This window comes from Aphis gossypii, chromosome 2 (assembly GCF_020184175.1).
Source record: "Aphis gossypii isolate Hap1 chromosome 2, ASM2018417v2, whole genome shotgun sequence".
Classification (NCBI taxonomy): Eukaryota; Metazoa; Arthropoda; class Insecta; order Hemiptera; family Aphididae; genus Aphis; species Aphis gossypii.
Genome location: NC_065531.1, coordinates 12,463,326 through 12,475,884, shown reverse-complemented (window position 1 = coordinate 12,475,884; position 12,559 = coordinate 12,463,326). Strand labels below are relative to the sequence as shown.

Genomic DNA, 12,559 nt, shown 5'->3' with positions numbered 1-12,559 from the left:
ATTGTTGTCCGATCGAAGACTTAATCATTGCGTCAACGATAACGCGTACCTCGTTCCACGGGCATTTCGCTGTGTGGTGTGCGTGTGATTTAATATTCTTATGAACAATATAATCTGAAATATTACCATTTATGAACGAACGCGACCGAGCAACTGAGTGTGAGATTAGTAAGGTGTTATCGTTGACCGGTCGGCAAACACACTGGTTCATTATTATGCATCGCGTTATGATAGTATATGTGCACATACATTTCGGACGGTTTAAGTTTATATGAAGTATCTATTATATTTTATCGCGCGTAATACAATATAATATGCTAATGGACGCAATTGGAAACGGCGAAGGTAGGTAATTGCGTGAAATGTCAATCAGCTCTGACGTAGTTCTGAAATTTCTGGTAGTGCCCTAGTTCCGATGACGGTTTGCGGTATCATCGTGTCAAGCTATTCAAACTACACTACGATGCGGTACACCAGGAGTTAGATTCTATTAAAGTAATAATAATATTCTATGTATATTGTAATACTCTTAAACGTATTTTCTACATCAAAACATTTTACACAGGATACGAATTGTTTGACCTCCGTTTATTTATCATTGTCAATGCAACGAGGCCATTAAGTGTATACTAATTATATTAGTAAAATTAAGAAATGAGATAAATTATTAAAAAAAAAAAAAATCAATTTAGTACTATAAAATATTATAATATGTAATATACTTCGGCTATGACAATAATATTTAAAAACTATAGTAATTGTTAATAGTCCTTTAAAAACTTAATAGATTACATTGTTGTTGTGAGATAATTATTAAAATCAATAGACATCAATGGATCAAACTGCTCAAAACGATTCATGGAAAAAATAAAAATAAATAAGTTTATTAATAATAAAATGTAGGTACTTATTATACTAATTCTGGTTACTACTTTTTTATATAATAAAAAAAAAACACGTTAACTATTACGATACAGCTAATCAGAAAACTTGTGTCGACGACTAGACGACTAGAAATCTAACAATTTTCTGCTCATTAAAAAAACCAACATATTTTCTTAAAGAAAAAAAATGCTATACGCAACCAACACGTCTGATATTGACTGCCATTTTTGTTTCTGTTACATTTTTGTCTCCGTTACAAAGTCACTATGTGTTGTCTCACTCGATCTTTCAACACTCAAATTGTAACCAGCTAAATGATTGCTCTGACGCCAGCACTTAAGAAAAATTAAATCGTTAGATTGTGGGTAATTAGGTCACTCATACTTTTTAATGGCTTGGAACTTGGAAGTGACATGTTCACTAGATGTGTAGTTGATGTGATAACATTGTTTGAAATGTTCAATTACCTGTATTATACTATTTGATGGATCGTCGAAGGATTCGTCGAATCCTTTTGGCTGTTTCTCTACATGTGACCATTTTTGTCGTAATATTATTTTGTTGAATTATTTTCATGACGCCGAGTCTTTATTGGCTAGAGATTGCAATATTTTTTTTTTCATATTCATTCAATAAATATAATATTTACTTAAATTAATCAAAATATATAGGTACCAGATTTGAAAAAAAATAATTTGTAAAAAAAAAACGTTGAGTTAATTAATCTAACATACAGTCTTACTTATTACTTATTGTTTTTTACTTTAAATTATACATATATTATTATTAAGAAGCTAGATAAAAGCTGATGAGCTGTACTAAATGTATGCAACATTTATATTATATATAGGTACGCGAGTGCAATTAAATATAAGTACATGTCTTACTTGATGATTACCTAGTGATTGTTGTGTACTTGTGTAAGTACCTATATTTATTTTATTATTATTTATGTATAATATAATGGTTATAGTTTTACCGGGTATCCTTAAGGTACTTATAAGTATTATATAAATGATTTTACATTGATTAATTAGGTGTATAGTAGTTATCGTGTATTGAATAAGTATATCATTGAATATATTATACTGTTGAATATAAGTAATACTTTGGGAATTCTGCATCAATTCGTTTTAAAGTATTTGTTGTTAAATTGAAATATGGAATTGTTTTGTAAATACGTACATTTTATAAAGTTTACATACGAAATATATAATTTAGAATTTAAATAATAATATATATTATATGAAATCTTTTAAATTAATTGATATTTATATATTTTTAATTTATTTTCGTACGCACTAGTTTATTATTAATGATATAATTTATGTATATTATCATTAAAATAATTATATTTGTATTATTATTATTATTGTGGCTAAACCGATTTTCCCTTTGATCATTATATACTGCATGAATGTAGCTATTAGTATATTTGATCTTATACCAGATTAAATTCAACATAATTTCCGTCGTTTTCACCATTTCATGGTACACAACACAAATACTCGTGCTATCATCAGTTGGTAGTTTATAACCACTGGTAACTGATTATAGGAATGCGTATTTGTGTAATGTACCGTGAAATGTTTAAGGTAGTTGAGAATAAAGTTAAACACAATTTAGTGTATACGCATTGTGTACATCAATAATATACTATGACTTAAAAATTTGGTCATGCAACGATGTGTACCCAAATCAAGTCGAACATTGATGTAATAACAAATAACCAAACACTCAATATTAGCTTTCAACTTTCACTTTTTATTGTTACGAAAATGCCAGACAAGTACTACCGGAGTGCTATATCTAAGGTTTGGTTAGGTACATCTTAACTGATTTTCACTCAGACATGATTGATACATAAAATTAGAGGTTAAGGAGTAATATCGACCGACGATACTACAGGTACACTTTATTACACCATGATGCACCACAGGTTATAAAATAGTTATTATACCATAGCGTTTTAGTTTTATATAAGTACTTTTCTTTACGTGAAAAACAATAGTAATAGTAAAACATATTTAATAAGCAGCACCAAAACTTTTATTTTGGATGATAATTGTTAGTAAAAAATAAATTTTAAAATTCAATAATAACTTCTTTACAATAGATTGATGAATGATAAGTATCTTATTTTCACGCTTAGTAGTTATATTATTTATTGTTCATATAATCTTATATAAATATATAATTTAAATATTTGGTTTAAACTAAGTTTAATATAATCTAAACATAACAATGTGTTATAAAATAATAAATTTCCAATAATACATTTTACCAATAAAAAAGTTTTACTCTTATGTTTAACTTAATAATGAAAAATTGTCATCTGATAAATTAAAAAACTTTTTTTTATATAAATTACTACAACAGTATAATATTACAGAGAGCATAATATACAGGAACTCATTTTTGAGTATAAATACAACGTCGCTCATATCGATGCAAGTGAATGTAATATATTATATTATCAAAATGAAATTCATGTAAATCATTGAGTTTAATAAATAACTATAAAATATGCTTGGCGTCAGTAGCATTTAATATTTATAGATAGTTTTATATTTTGAATAGGTATTCCCAAAACCATTTTTTTTTTTTTAGTCACGAAAAAAACAAATAAACAAATAAACAAACAAAAACAAATCATATAGAAATATACTGCGTTTTCAGTATTATTCACCAAATGGAACAAAATGACCGGCACAATTATTGGTTTCTCAACGAAATAATAAACATATCGCTAAGTCCCGAAACTATTACAGTATCCCACAAATTACCTTTTATCAATATATCATAAAATAAACTTAGTAATAAAGGCTGACAGACTAACTCCGCTCAGAATCGTTTTTCATAATATGCAATGATTTATCACTGAATTCAAATTTAACACATTCATTACAGTGACCTACTCAATGACAAGGTACCTACACCAACACATATTGTAAGCAAAGTGGTTACCTATACACTTGACCACTTATTATTATTTGTATTAATTCATTTCGTAATTTTCAAACAGTTATAACTTAAGTTCATACAATTTTGAACATTTTCGATTGGTATTTATTCTAATAGATACAATATACAATATATATATACTTATATATATATACATATTAAGTGAGGTTTCACGACCCACGATGTATTTAACGAATATACCGGAATACTTGAACAATCATCAAATTATACGAATTGTGAAATAGACCATTAACATTACTCATGTTATATTTTATTCATTTATAATATATTTCTTTGATTCGTGTCACTTTACCGTCGATACCTGAAAAAGTGGAATAACGAATATCCAATAGGTACCAAATATTCGCAAAAATTATCTGTTCAATAAAACTGTACGGTGTATTTCAGCGAATAGCGAATATTTGTCAAATATATAAGTCGTGGAAACTCGAATTTAGAAAGCATTAATACATTACTAATTCATTTAAATAATAATAAGTCGTTGATGGATTTTGAAAAACATTTTTCTCATAAAATATATCATTAATAAACAATATATAAAATACTATGATAGGTATTAATGCAAATTAATTCTAAAGCTTTCAATTTTGATTTTTTAAAAATTAAAACATACCTATTCTATGCCAATAGTCTTTGCCTAAACAAATGGATTGTATAATGACAATCAAGTATACCTACATCAATAATGTACTATATATTCATTGTTGTGGCACCAATCATTGTATTCTCCAGGAAAATCCATTTGCGACCACATGAAATATTACGATGAATTGAACTCCCCTATGATTATGCAATTTTATACACCTGTATACGTCATAATAGTGTACATATGATTAATAATAAACAGTTTCAACATAAACTCCCACGACTGAAACTCATATTGAAAAATCTTCATTGAAAGGTAACTAATTTTGGAAAGTACGTACCTAAACAATGACTATCCTAGCTTAGTTGTGGTTTATTTGTCCTATTTCCGTTGACTAGTCAAACAATGATGAACAGAAGTTTATGTTTCCTTTATCTTAAGAAACGTGCCCTGCGACTTTCCACTTAACTCTTAAGTTTAGTAATTTAGTCAAATATACATTTATCATATCTAATTCTTATCCATCTACAATATATATATATATTTTAAACACTTTGTTTACAAAAAACTAGTAAATGCTTTATTTTTTGTAAACTAATTTATAAATTTATTGTTACATAATATTAATTAGGAGCAAAAATCTTAATCTAGAATGTAAAATATTTTAAATTTTTAGATGAGTACCTACATAAATATACTAAATTATCTACATTTTAAAGGAATAGTGTACTTACTTAACTATTTAAATTTAAAATTGAACTATTCTTAATTTTACATGTACTTATAACAGTTAATATTAAAATAAACCTTATATCATGTTTTAAAATTTTCATTTATGTTAAATATACATAAATATAATTTATTTATATTATGTTCTAATTTTGCTATATGAACCTCTAAAAATTTGTAAAATAAATACTTTTAAAACTAATAGTAGACAATCTAACTTAACAAAGAGACACTACATAGAATATGTCTAAAAATGTTTCGAAATTAAATGGTCTACCTTAGAGTCATTGACCCATGCGAACGCTATTGGCCTTAATGCATCTATGTGTAAAATTCTACTGGGCGTCTACAAGCATTTTTGAAATGTACACTTACTAATGGCAGTAGAGTAGACACATATTGTAATTTGCCAATTCTTTCCCATAACTCGTCGTGTGATTCTGGGGAAAATAAATTGTGTGTACAATTGATAATTCTAAAAATAATAACACTGTAAACAATACAATAAAATTGTAAATTTTTGAAAATTAAATTTAGGTATAGTCGTATAGACGATAATGCCACTCCATAGAAGAGTTACAGTATTTAATATTGATAACTATTGACACGAACGTCCATCATTTTTAAAATAACGTTTAAATGATAATTGGGTATTAGCTAATAGGTACCTTTCTTTAGTATTGTAATATACGTATGTTATTTTTTGGACACCTATTTACTTACTATAATTTATGTGTACTAGACGTCTAGGCGTCTAAGATATATTTTTAAGATAATAATTAAACTTAAATACTTTAAACTTTTAAATAAATTGCATACTACATTCATTTTAGTATATATTATTTCAGATAAGATATCGTCAATAAGGAATTTATCATTGTTAAAAAAAAAAAATTTAGATACTGCTAAGAATAATTATTTATCAATTGTTTTAAAATAAATATTAATGGTATTCAATCATTTATTTCACATTTAAATTTAAAATATATAATTATCTTCAACAATTTTAATTAATATTTTTAGTTTTAAAAAATTAAATTTCGAACAGTTTTTTTTTTTATATTATTATTAAATTAAATTGTTTGTGAATTTATGGTTTCACATCTCAATTATTTTAAGTGTCATTTTAAAATTGTCTACCTAAATCTAAGTAAGAGTTAGATAACGATTATGGTTTTTTGGGAAACATGTTAATATCATAAATTAATGACATAGCAGGCTTACTTCGGTTCACTGTTGTTTATATTAATATAAAACATTTTTTATTTATTAACAAATAGACACAGACAATAATAATACTAACATTCCACAAGTTACTTGGTTTTCGAATTATAATTTACCCAAATACCATATGTTTGCATTCACATGGATCAGACTCGAGCATAATATATTTATAGCTCTTGCCAATCATCTCAATCTAAATGCTCCCCCATATACTCATAACCGTCCCTCGGGCACTAAGTTATGAGACTAAAACCACGCACTGCTTAAATATATGATATGCCAAATTATGTATCCTTCTTGCTTCTGCGGAGTATATCTCAAAGTGTAAAATATGCATTTGTGCAATGTAATATCTGTTTCCTCGCCGCTACTATTACTATCACGAATTATTTAATTTTATTATTTAGGTTTTGTAATACTATTCAAATAAACGATATTATCTTTCATATTAAAACTAATTAATCAAATTAATACCTTTATTTATTACCATTGTAAATTTGAGTTTAATCTAATATGGCACATGTTATATACCTATTAATAAATTATTATGTCTTATTTTTAATAAATAGGTAGAAATAATTTACGAATCAACATTTTTATCTCTGCTTATCAATGTTATCAAACTCGTATAAAATAAATAAATTGCAACAAGTGCACAATTATAATGATGACAATATATTAATTTGATGGAAAATTCCCACTTTTATTATGACTATTATTTTAATTACTCAATATTCAATAAAATAATTATGTATAAGTATAACAGGGGTGGCCAGCATGAACATGTTCGTGAGCCACATGAACAAATACAATTATGTAAAGAGCCAAAATATTTATAAATATATTTTATATAATTTGATAATTTGATATATATGCTTTAAAAAAAAATTAAAATTCATAACAATAGTAAGTAAATTTTGTTTTTATGAATAAGATGCAAGCCATATCTGACTATGAGCAACATGTGGCTAAATTGGCCCCCCCTTATGTATAATGATCAACAAGATAATATTTAAATTAAACTTAATTGTTGTTTAAAATTATTTCGTTGCTATTTGAATAGCTCCAATGGTTACAAAATATATATATCAATATAACCTATATTATTATTAAATTTATTATTTTAAAAATAAACAGTGTAATTAAAAATATAACAAGGAAATAGATAATAAAATAAAATGTAAATAATAATTACGTGAACAATTCAAATTAATTTAAAATAAATTATAATATTAGGTTTTTAATTAGTTGGATACGTAATTATTATTATACATTATAAATAATTGAATCACTAAATCTTAATATTGTGTTTTAAAACGGTTTTAGTTGCACACGGTAAGCATATTTTTATTTTTTTTACTTCACATATATCATATATTGATATATATTATACATAATCAAAATAAGTTTTGTGAAATATAAATAGTTCTTTCTATGTTAACATGTCCTACTTATGAAACACATTTTACTGAGCTTTAAAAATTCAATCTAAAGTATTAATATTATTTTTTTAATCTTATAATGTCATGTGTTTTTCTATCATTTGTGATATTTTTCGGTACTTTATTTTTAATTTTAAGGGTGGTTTAAGATAACAAATTCAATCTAATCGGTACACTTTGAGGGAGTGCCAAGATTTAAAATTTAAGTTTATTGTTAAAAGAAAAATGAAGGTAATCATACTTGGTGAATCAATCTGTAAAAACATTTTGATTTTGATTTCTTATTTGTTCTATGAATATTGAACAAATCATTAAACATATTTTTTTAGAAATTCGTTGTAAATGCGAAAATATGGAAATAATTTTAAAGTTAAAAATGTATGCATTTTTCAATGTTTATACCAGTTAGGTTAAACATTTTTTACAAGGTACCTTATAAATTTTTATGTAAGAATTAAAAAAATATATTAAGTTGAACGTAATTTAACAAATATTTTTTATGAACATCTGAAGTTCAAATTTTGAAAAAAAAAATAGATATTCACATGTAAAATAACAATTTCTCATTAATTGATTTTCATATTTTATTTTAATTCAAAATGAATAACGGTATAAATAATGAATACTTGAAATTATCACCAAATGTACTTTTTTTATTTTATATAAAGTATTGTATATTATATAATTCTCTAAATGTTGGCTCTTATTAATATATTTATAAACATATGAAATTTTCAATTAATTTATTTTTTTATAATTATTGATAATTTTAATTAGATTAAAAAGTTCGAAAAATCAATACCTGATTTCTCATAAGTTATTGTATAGCTATTTAAAAATATTAAAGATAAAAAGCATATTTATATATATATATATATTATATATACGTATATATTTGAAATTCAGATTTTGAAAATTTGCAAATTATTTTGTAGATTTAAATTTAAATGATATTTAAATTTTTATAGTTAAATATTTAAAATGTAATACAAAATGATTTATAAGTTAAAAGGAATTCGTTTTGAAACCAAAAAGTACAAAAAATAAATATACATATTTTTCTTTTTAGGCATATTTATTTCAAATTTGGATATTTGATATTTTAACGAAGAATAATGATTTTAGTAATTTAAATATTATTAGAAGACACTTGAAACTTTTAACGTATTTTAATACATTTACTAATGCAATATTTTTGACAAATATTGATTCAACTTATCATAATAGTAACAGTAAAATAATTTACGTTAATAGAAATAGAAATATATATTATAGAATAAACCTAATATAGGTATGCTGATGGATCGTCTTAGCTCAAAATCGTTTTCATAAGCAGTGATTTTTCATTTAATTCTAATAATATTAAGCATATTAATTTCAGTAAACTCCGAGCATTTTGTGTACTCCATAGCAGTTTTATATTTTTTAATCGATATGGTATGCATATAGACGTTATATATATGTATTTAAAAAACAATAAATCAAATATACATTTTTTATATTAATTAAATTTCCTTACATAATATACCTACATATGTAATATTATTCAATATATACTATAAATAAAGAATATATTCCTTTAAGCTTAAGCTTGCTCTGGAATTGAAAGTTATCAATTGAACCACATAATAATATGTTAAATAAATAAAAAAAAAAAGATAGAAATAAATTTCAGATAAAATAAATTAAAGGTAAATTAAATTGACAATTTACAAAAATAATGAAAAATAAAATACGTATACACTTTTGTATGGTTTTTATGTTATTATAATTATAACTATTTTATACAATTATTTTTTAGATGATAGAATGTTAATAAACAATATTATAGAAAGCGGGCTTTTATTAATATGCTTCTATTTTTGAAAATAACCATATTATATCTTTGAAAATTGTACATGTATAAAAACAAATTTTTATGATATTATACTACTACAGAGTAATATAAAATAATATAGTATAGTATTCTAATAACAGTGTACCTAAGCATTATTTAATTAAGATTTCATAAAGTGTTTAAAACAATTATACGTGCATTATTGTGCTGTTTAAATAAAACAAAATCAACATCATTGTAAACCAATAACTTCCACCTGCTCAGACTCTAAAAACATTATTTTCTGAGTTAATGATTTTGTTTAACGCAAAGGGCTGCAATGTGTGTGTATTCAACCTGAATGATAGGCACGTGTTTCGTTTTTGGCCCTCACTCAAAAAGTCTGTTCATGCGTATTATTTGAAACTAATAACGTTTTCTCTGAAAATTGTTTTGTTGGTCCCAGATGACATAAATCAGCAAAACATACAACACGCGTTTAAATTATATTTTCATAAATTTAATTTATAATGTATCTTTTTAACAATTTAAATATTAGGTTCATATCTTATGGAGTTAACAATATTCTTACATTATGCATTTATGCCAAATTATATTGCATTCTATTCCTTTATATTTTTTAATGAGAAAATTGTGAACGGGATTTTGGATCAACTATATTGTACCCTGTCTACTCTAAAAGGCAACAAAAAAGAGTATTACATTGTTACTAAAAATATATGAAGACCTATTTGGTTATTTTCCGTGTATTATGTGTAACTTAAGCTATAAATAATTTAAAACAATTTAATAATTGTTTTTAAAACAGAAATTTAACAATTTAAATTCGTTTGAACGATTATTTAATAAAATATAGTTTATAAGAAATATTGAAAAAATTTGCTGCATGTATTGTAGATTATTGCTTTCAAATATAAAATATGATAAATATTGAAATATATATTATATATATAAATCATAACAAAATAGATGATTTTGGATTTAGAACCCGAATACCATGTAAATTTGACTTCCCCTTTAATATTTAAAAAAAATGACCGACCGCTGTTTGTTTCGATACCTAGAATATTAAAATTGTATAGTGATATATAGTGTATTCAATATAATTTTACGGCTGTGTGCTTGTGTTTAAAAATTTAAATGCTTTCTCAAACATTCCGTAGTGTTGGCACCTATTAGTATTAAATATTAATATGTATACGATTTTAAATATTTGAATACAAGCTACAACATACTGAATTTAATAATTGTTGAAAATCGTATCTCATTAATTATTTTCTAGAGTTTTTTGAAACTATAGAAATCTTCCATAAACACTGTCATACATTATGATCTTTTAGAATAGCTTTTAATAATAATTATCACCGGTTTTTAATGTACAATCTATTTTAACTTTCTAATAACATGTTTCTAGGTAAACGAGTGTCATCATGAAGGGTTTGTGTCTACCACGATAATATACGTATGTTTTTGTTAACTCATTGTATGAGTTACAACACCCTCTTTCTGAGAATGTTGTCAATGTTTGAGTCAAGTATATTCTATGATCTGTGCCAAGGTTACAACGAACTCAATATCTACACTAAATTATAATAAATAATACTCGATATCGCCCAAAAAAAAAAAAAAAATTCAAGTCATACCGACATTTTCCCACTTATATTATATTATTTATATTCAAAATACTAACGCTATTCACGCGAATTATTTCATTTAAATAAAAATGTATATAATATTTAATAATTATTAATTAAATATTTAATTTGAGTATATTATTGAGAATATCATATTATTGAGAATATCGCTTCGATAAATAAATATAGTAAAATTAAAATTCTATACCTATGAAAAAAAAATGTTTAAATTATAAACAGGAATGTATTCTATACATCCGCATACATACTACTATATACTCTAATAATTAACATTTGATTAAAACATTGGATATTAAGTAAAAAAATAAACACATCACTATATTTTAACTGACAGATTCAATTTAAACCATTATCATTTTATAAAAAAATACATTTTATAATATAAAAGATCTAATATTGATAAAAAGTTGTAGGTATCATTAACCATCGTTTTAAAATAAAAAGAACAAATAATTCAATTGTAAGTTTACCAGTTTTGGCACGAGAGTTATACTAATATTTTACTCAATATAGTCAGAGACAAATTCAAGGGAAAAAGTCATGCCTTCTCACAGAGGTCACACATCCATTATTCTATGTCATTTTTCGTATAAGAATATATTTAATCAAAAATGAAAGAAATTTAAAATTATGATAGTACTTTTATTCATTATTTGATTATTAATATTATTATTACTTACATAATATATTATACCTATGAATAAATAATAAATTAAAAAAATATTACACTATTTCTAAAATAATGATAATTTAACAGTACAAATCTCAAGTGTTGGATTTGTTACTTATACATATAATATTAAAAATGTACAAGTTGATTATTTATGTGAATACTAAATTTTAATTAAATAAATCTTATCTCCGTAGACATTAGCTTGGGTTCCGTCCTAAAATACAGCTATTTCGTGATATAAATACATAAATGCATTATTTGATATATTTTATTTGTACATATATTATTTGATATTATGGGTTATTAATTTCAACAAATACCCTAAACTCTATGAATATATTTAATTTAAATTGTAAAAAACAAAATACTATAGGTATAGCGAATATCTTAAAATCTACGTATTCTTAAAATAATTTAAACTATGAACAATTTAAATTAAACAGGGTACTAATAAGTTATTCAACAGGGTATTTTTTAAATGCAATTTAACAATTTGAGTTTTCATTTATTATAAATAAAATAATCTTTTATACAATTCATCGA

The 12,559-nt window shown here is 24.1% G+C and overlaps 1 protein-coding gene across 8 annotated transcripts in view; it reads right to left on the bottom strand.

Annotated features, from left to right (window-relative positions):
• The window catches only part of LOC114129027 (potassium channel subfamily T member 2), a 151,765-nt gene that overhangs the window by 115,457 nt on the left and 23,749 nt on the right, over positions 1 to 12,559 (bottom strand). The window contains exon 2 of one of the 8 annotated variants that reach the window (XM_050199631.1): positions 5,561 to 5,660. The exons of 6 other annotated variants lie outside the window; for them this stretch is intronic. The gene's annotated coding sequence lies outside the window, so the exon portion shown is untranslated. The remainder of the gene's footprint in view (positions 1 to 5,560; positions 5,661 to 12,559) is intronic. One more of the 8 variants, XM_027993646.2, reaches the window with a different exon arrangement.